Here is a 9,779-nt window from a genome sequence, read left to right as displayed (position 1 = left end):
GGGAGCATAACATGAGAGCAGTGGGCAGGAGTCAAACTGCAAACGAGTGTGCTAGCCCTGCTCAGGGCTTTAGAGTTGATGCCGGATCTATGGGCGCCGCTGGATCAGTTAATGCAGGGGAGGGACGGGACAGATTGCACTTTAAAGAGATCACCTTGGCTGCTGTGTGGATGCAGGAAAATAAGCAAATTGAAAAGAAGATCAGATAAAAATACAGCTATCCCTTGATTTATAATAATCTTCCTGCCTCAGTGGTAGCCTGTCCCAATAGTCCTGTAGAGGGCCAACCTCACGAGCATGGGATCCGGGCAGTTGCACAGGGCCTCTTGTTCAGAAGGGCCGCACACTTAGTTTAATGCCCTGCGGTCTCCATCTTCAATTTTTTAATAATTTTAAATTCTGTACTGGGCTCACAAATTATGTATCTGACCTTGGTCTCATGGTCTCATGTGTACGTGTGTGTGTGTGTGTGTGTGTGTGTGTGTGTGTGTGTGTGTGTGTGTATAATTTATTTATTTATTTTTTGCTGCACCACACAGCATGCAGGATCTTAGTTCCCTGACCAGGGATCGAACCCGTGCCCCCCTGCAGTGGAAGTACGGAGTCTTAACCACTGGACCACTGGGGAAGTCCTTCATGTATACATGTTTGACCAGACAGGGCCATTTCTCCAAGAGCTAATGGGATTCTCTTGATACTTTTGGTTAAAGGTCAAAGGTCCCAGAGGTCTGCTAGTTTCTTGTGGCTGTTAGGATTTAATGGCCTAGCAGCTTCCTGTCTAGTCCTTGATGCCTTCCCTGGGAACCTGAGGGTTCAGGGTTGCTGTAAAAGGCATTCTTATTGACGTGGAGACCTTTTTCAAAAAAAATATTCCATGAATCTGTGGTTCTGGACTAAGCTGTGGAATTATACTTAGAAAGATGAATGGTTCTCAAACACTGTAGGTGTAGAGCCAGGCTCGTTGGAATCAACTGGGCTTCTTAGCAATACAGATTCCCAGATCAACGCCAGATCTATTGAATTAGAATCTTTGGGGCTGGAGTCTGCGACTCTGCATCAGTAACAATCTTCATGGATAATTTTGATATGCAGCCAGGATGGGGAATCATGGCCACAGATGTGTGAAAGAAGGGTGTGTAGAAAATGGGTCACCAGAGCAGTGGTGCCACCAAGAGATGTCATAGGAGGCATTCAACACAGACATCACACCACTCGAATAGGATCAGATAGTTCATTTTGCCAAGAGAAAGTCCTTTTCCTGGTTGCAATTCACATTTACCAAACTCATAGGAGACTGATGTTTAAAACAGAATACCGATTTATTGTTACAGTGAAACATAACACCTGTCACAAGGTTGGAAGGTCTTATGCTGGAATGACCATAGCTTTTTCTCCCTGGAGGCAGATCTAAAGACAAAGTCCATTTGTAATAGAAAGTTTCTTCGTGAGCACCGAATCTCAGCAAGTGGAGTTGTCAGGTGCTTCTGTAAGTCACGTCAGTGCTCCCAGATTACAGCAAGGCTTTAAAAGGCAGCAGTATGTACCAGGTGGTTATTACTATCTGCAGAGAGTATTTTTGTCTTTGTATCCACCAGTGCCCAAAGGTCGTTTCAAATCCAGCCTTGTGGAGGCTTTGCTTCCTTCCAATGTGTTCGGTGAAATGCTGGCTACCTGGTTTGTTCAATTAACCCTGGGGGTGGCTGCCTTGTTCCTATTGCCGCTCAACTCTCCCAAGCACCTTTCCTTCATTCCTGATCTTTAAAGAACTTTCCTCTTGTGCCATCTAGTGGCCAAAGCAGAGACTGCTAACTAAAGAAAAAACTGGCAAAGGCAAAAGCTGGGAGGGCGCTTTGTAATCAGCAGCAGAGGGTGACAGAGGTAATAAGAAGCTACAGTTCAAAACAACTCCTTGACATAGTCCGGACATAGTCTTTCCTTCACTCGTTTACAAACATGTATTGTGCACTTACCACGTGGCAGCCTGCTCGGTGCTTTGGAGCTTCCTCACAAGTTAAAGGTGCACAGTGTGATGGTTTGACATACGTTATAGGTCAATTGTATCTCAGTAAAGCTGGAAAAGAGAAAATAAAAAAAATAAAAATAAAGAGAGCAGAAAAATAGGAGGAACCCTGAGAAAAGGCACAATGCGCAGCGGAAAATTCCATCTCTGTAACAAAGCTGTAGCAGATTAATGCAGGGTCAGATCACAGAGGGCTTGGTAAGCTATACTAGAGAATTTGGATTTTATTCTAATTGCCACAGGAAGCTATCAGAGAGATTTAAATAGAGTGACAGTGATCACACTTAATCTTGGAAAAACTCTCTATGTCTGATCTTCAGAGAATGAGTTACAGAGAGACAAGGGTTGGAGAAGAGAGATGCGTAAGGGAGACTGCTGCAATGGTGTAGGTGAGGTGTGATGATGGCGTGGTCTGGAGTGTTGATGGAGTTGCTAAGAAGTGGCTTGGATTTGAGAAATATATGTTGCACTTGCTGAGGACTGGATGTAAGTGATGAGAGAAAGAGGATTTTGGCCTGAGCAACTGGGTATAGGGGGGTACCATATATGGGGTTATCACTTAGTGACATGCACATGGCTGATTTGGGGGGTGGATCAAGATTTCTCCTTAAGATTCGTTAAACTTGGTATGCTGAGGAGGTAGCTGGATATCTGGGTCTTGATCTTAGTGGGAAGATCAGTGTTGCAGGTACAGATTTTGGAGTTAGCAATATATAGGTTAGCATTCATAGTGACAGAACTGGACAAGATGAGATTGGGAGAAAGTGCCGATAGGGAAGGGAAGAAGGCTAAGGATGGGGTCCAGAGTATTCCAACATTTAGAGACTTAGGAGACAAGAAGGAGCCAACAAATGAAACAAAGGAGTGGCCAGTGAGGTACAAGGTAAGCCAGGGGAGCATGGTATTAAGGAAACCCAGGGAAAAGTAGGTGTAAAAAAGGAAGTAGCTAACTGGGTTAAAAGGGGCTAAGTGATTGGGTAATATGAGAATAGGGAATTGACCATTGGTTTTGAGACTCTGATAAAAACTGAAGGAGTTTTTCATGAAGGTGGTTGGGGTGAGAGATGAACCCCCAAAAAGTAGGTTGAGAAAAGAAGGTAAGAAAATAGAGACTGAGTATAGATAATTTTGAGGGGTTTGGGTGTGAAAGACTGCAGAGAAATGAAGTAGCTGGAGGCCAGTGTGGGAGTGAAAGACAGGTGTTTGCTTTAAAAATTTTTTTTAGATGAGTGATATTAAAGAATGTATGTGAGCCAATGGGAACAGTCCAGTTGTGAAAGTGCGGTTGATAACACAAGAGAAAAGGGAAAACTATAGGGTCAAGTTCCTTGAGCAGGGATGAGATCCCATGTAAACATGGAAGAATGGGTCACAGCTAGGAGCTGGGACAATTATTCCATCATATCAATAGAGAAGGAAAAGTGGGTTTTGAGTGGCTTTAGTGGTGGGAAGATAGGTTCGTTTCATCTGATTCCTGAGTTTTGTTTTGTTTTTCACTCAGGAATGAGTCAAAGTCATCAGCAGAGATTGAGTGAGGAAATGTGTGGTCTGTTGAAAACGAGAAGTTCCGAAATATTTGTGTTGGAGAAAGACAAAACAAATATCCTAGGGAAGTAGGGTAGGAGTGCTGGGCAGTGTTGAGTTGAGATTAGTCATCATGAATTTAAAGTAAGATGTTTAGCTCAGAGTAGGTAGATAGTTTGGTTAAGCAGATTGGAGGCTTAATCAGATGAAGAAACAGAGGGTAGGGCCAATAAGGGTGTTAGGAAGGAAATGGTTCTCAAACTAGATCAAAGCTTCTAAGCTGGAGGTAAATGAGGACCTACAGGGGTGGGGGGTGGTGTGGAGTAGTGATAAGTGGTAGGATCAGTGCAATGGCAGCCCCTGTGTGGTCAAGAGACGGTTGGGGCAGAGAATTGAGTCCATGAGCCGGGAGGGCTGGAGGTGGTAGATGGGAGGGGCATGACTGGAACTGAGATTTCAGAAGGTGTAAGGTTATTGGTGATGATAAGATTTCGGGAGAAGCATAAAAGTGTGGAAGGCTGGAGTGGAGAGAAGGGCACGTCCTCTCAACTGCATAGTAAAAAATCTGCAGGAACAGAGCATTGTTGAAATTTCCAAGTAGATTGAAAGAGTGAGAGTGAAGAGAATGAAGCCAGCTGAGCACTAAATCCCTTGATGAGTGGGAAGTGGTCAGGAGATAGCCAGATCACAGTAAAAGAAAGAGGTGTCTGATGGTGAAGTCTGATAGATAAAGGGGAAAGCTATGTCTAGAAGTAGCATTCAGGGTAACAAACCACTTACTTAAACTGCAGCTCTCAAGTATGTGGGTGTCTTAATTTCTTGTAGCTGCTGTAACAAATTAATACAAACTCTGTGGCTTGAAACAACAGAAATTTATTCTCTCACAGTTCTAGAGGTCAGAAGTCCAAAGTCAGTATTACGGAGCCAAAATCAAGGTATTGGCAAGGCTGTGCTCCCTCTTCAAATCTCTCTCTGCTCTATCTTCACATTGCCTTCTCCTCTGTGTGTGTGTTAAATCTCTTTTTGCCTCACTCTTAAGAAGTGTACATTTGATTGCATTTTGAACTGACCCAGATAATCCAGGATAATCTCCCCACCTCAAGATCTTGAATTTAATGGCATCTGCAAAAACTGCCATATAAGGTAACATTCCAGGAATGGGAATGTGGATCTCTTCTTGGAAGGTCATTTTTCAACCTACCACATGGAGTATGAAAAAAAAAATCAGCTTTTATCTGAGAGAGCTGGTGGGGAACCAGAGTCTTTAGAATGGTCATTTTTCAATATCTAGTTAGTAATAGTGATAATTTTTACTTTTTAATTTTTTATCTGACTGGGACCTTTATTATGTCAGAAATAAGCATTCTATGTGACTTGAGGTGGTAAGAATAATTATTTCTGGATTACTGTAATAAATCTTTGTCAAAACACCAACTATCTCAATAATCATATACTTATTTCATTCATAAGAACTTCCAAAAATAACTCTTCTGTATCAAAAAACCTACAAATGGCACAAGAGAGTTAAATAATGGTCTATGGAGGAGAGGAGGAAAATTCTGCTAGGGAAAACTCTAATGAAGCATTTTCTCCATTATATTTTTGATTGATTATAGTTCATGTAAAAACCTCACTTTGCCTTCCATTTTTTAGTGATTTCTCTGAGAGGGAATGCAAGAAACCAAATCTGAGGGGAAAAACTGCTTTCATAATCTCAAGTGTAAACCACAAACAGGTTTTAAAGCTTGAAGAGATGAGAAAGGCAAGCATGTTTTCCTTTAAACACTTCAATAAATTTACAAAAATATTCAGCAGTTATGAACATATTGTCTGTATACTTAAAAATGCAACAATTTCCATGCTTTGAGTATTTTCTTGAGTGTTTTAAGGATATTTTGTTCTAGATGATTCAAAAGTAAGACTCACATGCACACATACTATATAACAGGAATTCTCCATGTGATTGGGATTGTGGATTCTCCTAACAGTGTCAAACAATGGAAAGCCAAACATGATCACGTATGTACTTTACAGTATGCTCTGGGCCTGGGCTCCTGTCATATGATATCGACTGTACCAGCATTCCAGCTCCAATCATGGCTGCATGACAACTCATCATCAAGTTCAGGAGAGCAGGAGTTCTGCTCACTGCCAGGGCAGACAAAGCTGTTAAGCCAATACTTCCTTCTAACTACATATAGGTGGAATGAATTCTATCCTTCACATACTGAGGCCAAATTATAGCCTTTTCAATAGCGCCAATCTCATTAGACATTTCCAAGCCACAGTAGCACAGAACACCAAAACCAACAGCAGTACCTCTAGCAATAAAACATCTCATCTGATCAATTTTAAATATTTTTTCCAATGATGGTTCCAAAGCTGCCGCTTTGAGTCCTTGGCCAGCTTTCCCATGCCAGATCCCAATATTCTTATCTTGGTGGCACATTCCCTGCTGGGTGTGAAGAGCCATCGATTCTTCGTGATGGGATTCTTCACAACAGGGGAGGCCTTGGTGAAAGCTGGGAGGAAAACCCTGGAAGGTAGTGTCCAGAGACACACAAGTCTTGTGGCCAGGACGGTGGTGCACCTGGTTTACCAAGCAGATCTGACATGCGCAGTTCGCATGTTCCGGGCAGCGAAAGACAACCGCCCTCTGCCCACCACCTCTTTTTTTTTTTTTTTTTTTTTTTTTTTTTGCGGTACGCGGGCCTCTCACTGTCGTGGCCTCTCCCGTTGCGGAGCACAGGCTCCGGACGCGCAGGCCCAGCGGCCATGACTCACGGGCCCAGCCGCTCCGCGGCATGTGGGATCTTCCCGGACCAGGGCACGAACCCGTGTCCCCTGCATCGGCAGGCGGACTCTCAACCACTGCACCACCCGGGAAGCCCTCCGCCCACCTCTTACTCGATAATTTTTACTTAATAAAAATTGTGTTGAGCTAAACTCTCAGACTCTATGAACAGAAATCAGGGAAGGAAAAGATGAAGAGAACTGTGCTAAAGCCTTCATCTTAAATAAGAAAAACTCAAGATACAACTTCTTAACGTCAGCAGTTGGAAAACAGTTTTGTAGCTTTGCCTCCAAACGGATTGACAAGAACTATTGCACCATGCCAGTCACCCACTTTTAGGGTTAGCAAATTTTATCACTTTCCTGGTCTGCCTTCCTCTCTTCTGCTCTCTTTTCCTTTTCTGGTTAGAAGTGTTTCACATGCATGATGACATTTTATATTTCTTTATCCGAATATGATACCATCTGGAGGCATTCTGCATTCCTTTTGGCGTTGGACTTTTTATAACCTGTGATCAGAATATAGATGGTTAAAGATGCCTACTTTATCCAGTTTCCTATGTAGGATTTATGTAATGTTAGTGCTCATTTATTTTGATATGGAGATTGAGCTTGGGAGGCTATGCATGGATTTAAGCTGTATGCTTGGCTCCAGGATACAGAGAATGCTCAATGCAACTGAAACCTTGATAGTGCTGATTGGCAGGATGCCAAAGGCAATCTAGAGGGAGTTATAAGCACCAGATGGAATAACAGAAATTCCTGGTGGTTCTACAAGAATCTAAACCTTTCTTACTAACGTCACTGCTTCTACTTTACTGTTACCGCCTAACCTGACAATTGTAACTAGCTGACCTACTCACTCACCCTTCCTCACTCCCTCACCCAGTCTATTCTCAACACAATAATCTGAGTGGAGCCTTTAAAAACAAATCAGACCATGCTCAAAACCTTCTAGTGAGATATATGCGCTCTTGATACTACGTATAAAATAGACAACTGATGAGAACCTACCGTATAGCACAGGGAACTCTACTTAATGCTCTGTGGTGACCTAAATGGGAAGGAAATGCAAAAAAGAGGGGATGTATGTATATGTATAACTGATTCATTTTGCTGTACAGTAGAAACGAACAGAACATTGTGAAGCAACTATACCCCAATAAAAATTAATTTAAAAAAACCTTCTAGTGACTTCTCATTTCACTCCAGCAAAAGCCAACATCGCTACAATGACAGCAAGGCACCACACAGGGGACCTGACCTACCTCTCCTCTCATTTCCAAACACCTTCTCCCTCACCTGTTCTGCTCCAGCCACACTGATGTTCCTAGTCACTCCCAGCTCAGGATCTTTGCACTTGATGTTCTGTCGGCCTGACATGTTCTTCCTCCAATTATCCGCATGGCTTGTTCCCTGACTTCCTCAAGTCACTGCTAAAATGTGACCCTAGGAGAGGGGCTCCCATGACCACCCCTTATAAGGTAGCCATCTCCCTGTCCAGGGGGCTCCCCTTCTCTCTTATTGTTCTTCCATATTCTCCATGGCACTTGTTCACATCTGACTCACTCCAAGTGCTGTCATGTATTTTGTTAGATTATGGAACCCCTATTAGAATGCAAACTTCACCAGGGCAGGCAGGTTGCTCCATGTACGGCTGGATCCAGGCACACTGCCCAGAATACGGCACAGGAAGTACTGAGTATGTATCTGGGGATGGTCACCACAAGTACACCTCTTGGCTTTCTTGGTAAAGTCTCAGACTCTTTATTATGAGATAATGGTCATGAAAAGAGACCTCTGTGACAGGGGACTGGAGAAAATATTATAATGAGGAGAAAGATCCTAGCTTGGTGTTGTGGGTTGAATTGACTGTGTCCCCCCAAATTCATATGATGAAACCCCAACCCCCAGTACTTCAGAATGTGACTGTGTTTGGAGAAAGGGCCCTTAGAGAGGTGATTAAACTAAAATGAGGTCATGAGGGTGGGCCCTCATCCAATATGGCTGTTGTGTTTATAAGAGGAAATTTGGACACACGGGGAGACACCAGAGATGTGCACACAGGGGAAAGGCCATGTGAGGAATCAGTAAGAAGGCAGCCATCTGTAAGCCAAGGAGAGAGGCCTCAGGAGAAACCAAACCTGCCAAGTCCTTGGTCTTGAACTTCTGGCCTCCAGAATTATGAGAAGAACAATTCTGTGGTTTACATCACCCAGTCTGTGGTATTTTGTTATGGCAACCCTAGCAAATGAATATACCTAGCTTCAGGGAAAACTGATATTTTGAGTTGGACTTACAAATGCCTGGGTCTACTTGTATAGATGAAACCAAATGGAAGCATAAGCTCATTAAAGGTTTCTAAAGGTCCAGTGGTTCTAGAGAGTTCATGATTACTAAGAAAGAAAGGTGTCCTACTAGTAGCACTTGTACAGAGCTAGGTTGACTTCAATCCTGGAATAATGAAGGCCCCCCTTAGGGGCAGACCACGACTATCATTGTCATCACCATTGATACCAATGCATGCCCTACCAATGCTGCCAGGTCCTCTTCCAATGATTCCCATGTGTGTATTGAGTCATCCAATCCTCACAATAGCTCTGTGAAAGTTTATCACCTCATTTTACAGATGAGAAAACTGAGAGACAGGTTGACAAAAGTTGCCCAAGGTCATATGTTTTAAGGAGAGAGCCAAGGTTTGAATTAGGCAGTGTCTCTGGAGCCCGTGCTTTTAACTCCTGCACTCCACCTCCTTTTATATATCTTCCCCTGCCTGCAAAAGGCTTTTTCCTGCACATTTAGATTTGCTAGTCACTGGCCTACAAGGACAAGTTCTTAGCTTAGCCTTCTATTAGCACAAACATATATTTCCAGCTTTATTTTTATTATTCTCATACATTTAGAAAAATTGTATCATCTTGTCTATCACCTTTTCCTTGCTCCCCTTCCCCTCCCCCATGTCCCTGTTTTCTTGGTCTTTGCCTCTATTATTATTATTATTATTATCGGTCATTCTAGTTTCCTATAGTGCCTTCTGTCCTCATTCTTACCTATTGTCCTTATCTAGAATCTACTCTTGAAGACCAAATCCAAATCTTACCTCCCCCATAAGATCTTACATTAACTCTCCCTTCTGAAAATTTCATCGTACACACAACTAATTTGAGAATTAATCACGTACTTTTTAATTGAAATTTTTCTATCTTTGGCTCAGTATTCTGTATAAATATTCTTAAGGCTTTACTTTTCACCAGTTTTATGTCTCATCTTCAAAATAGATTTAATTCATTGAGGGCAGGGATAAAATATCTACTCCATATGATACTTTGAACATAATGAAAATAGAGATTTATTGATGTTCTTTGATTTGGAAAAACAGTCAAAACAGAAGAAGGAAATAATAAATGTGGTCATTCTAGTTAACAGCTAGCACCATGCTGAA

At 42.4% G+C, this 9,779-nt stretch overlaps 1 pseudogene; it reads right to left on the bottom strand.

Annotated features, from left to right (window-relative positions):
• Positions 1–5,534: 5,534 nt before the first annotated feature.
• Positions 5,535–7,720, bottom strand: LOC131746401 (growth hormone-inducible transmembrane protein pseudogene; annotated as a pseudogene).
• Positions 7,721–9,779: the final 2,059 nt, after the last annotated feature.

The sequence above is a fragment of the Kogia breviceps genome, chromosome 19, assembly GCF_026419965.1.
Source record: "Kogia breviceps isolate mKogBre1 chromosome 19, mKogBre1 haplotype 1, whole genome shotgun sequence".
NCBI lineage: Eukaryota > Metazoa > Chordata > Mammalia > Artiodactyla > Physeteridae > Kogia > Kogia breviceps.
Note: the sequence above shows the minus strand (reverse complement) of the source record. Positions and strands in the feature narration are given on the sequence as shown.